The sequence below is a fragment of the Chinchilla lanigera genome, unplaced genomic scaffold, assembly GCF_000276665.1.
Source record: "Chinchilla lanigera isolate Chin_1 unplaced genomic scaffold, ChiLan1.0 scaffold00236, whole genome shotgun sequence".
In the NCBI taxonomy this organism is placed as follows: Eukaryota; Metazoa; Chordata; class Mammalia; order Rodentia; family Chinchillidae; genus Chinchilla; species Chinchilla lanigera.
In genome coordinates, this window is record NW_004955637.1 from 103,147 (window position 1) to 104,376 (window position 1,230).

The following is a 1,230-nucleotide window of genomic DNA, read 5'->3' on the forward strand; positions in this document are numbered from 1 at the left end:
GTATTGAGTGAGTGAATGTTATCCTCCATGACAATATGAGGGGAACAGTATGCTAAGTGAAATATGACAGGCACAGAAATACAAATACCACATGACCTCACTTATCTATGACGCACTAAAAAGCCAATCTTAGGAAACATAGAGTAGAAAGATGATTACCAGAGGGCAGGGACAGAGGTGAGGGAAGGCTAGATGCTGAACAAAAGGTAGCTACTGCATTAGTAACTTTTCTATTGCTAAGACAAAATACCAAACCTACACAATGCAAATGAGAAAAAGTTTCATCAGGTTCAGGGTTTCAAACGTTTTACTGCACTGCTTCCAAGGAGGAAATATCAGGGCAGAGAGTGTGGTGGAGAAAAGCTCTGCTGCTCACAGAGCCCGGAAGCAGCAGAAGAGCCAGAGAGGACGAGTTCAGGAACTACATATCATCCCCACAGTCCTGCCTGTCCCATGACCACATTGCTGCAACCTGCAGTTTATTTAGTTCATCTGCTAGGCATCTCAAGCCAAGCAAGCCAACAATTAAAACTGATCATCACAAGTACATATCTTGGTCACTTTTTTCTCATTACTGAGATAAAATACCCAATGCCCAAAATTAAGGAAGGAAAAGTTTACTTAGGTTACAGTCTGTGGAGATTTCAGTGCATACTTGGCTGGTTCCGAGGCAGAAGATGGCAAAGCAACAAGAGCAAAGGAGGGGATGGCAGCTGAACAGCAAAGCAGCCAGAGCAAAAGGGAGGAACGGTGGCAAGCAGCCTCTTCCCCTCCCTTACATTGTACACAGGCTCCCCCAACCTAAGGGGTGTGTAGCTCTCACATAGTCTCCATGCTCTCCTCTTGCCCAGGCTCAAGATGTATACAAAGTATGCACCCTGGCTTCCTGCTGAGTCACTTAGCCAAACTTCTAGACTCCCCAAGTAGACACAGTATCAATCATAACTTTCCACTCCTTGTCAACTTAGCAACCAGACACATTTCTTTAAACCAGTTTCTGGACACAAAGACATTGAACTACATTAAAACCATAACAGTACAAAATTACAATTAGGCTGGAGGAATAGTTTTAGTGCTCTATTGCATGACATGATCACAGGCAGTAATCGGGTACTTTTAAACTGTGCAGTTAAGTTTTCATATCCTCACCACCAGAAGAGTTGGTGAAATGAGAGATGTTAATTAGTTTAAGTGAATATTTTCACAATACATACACAGATCAAAGCATCA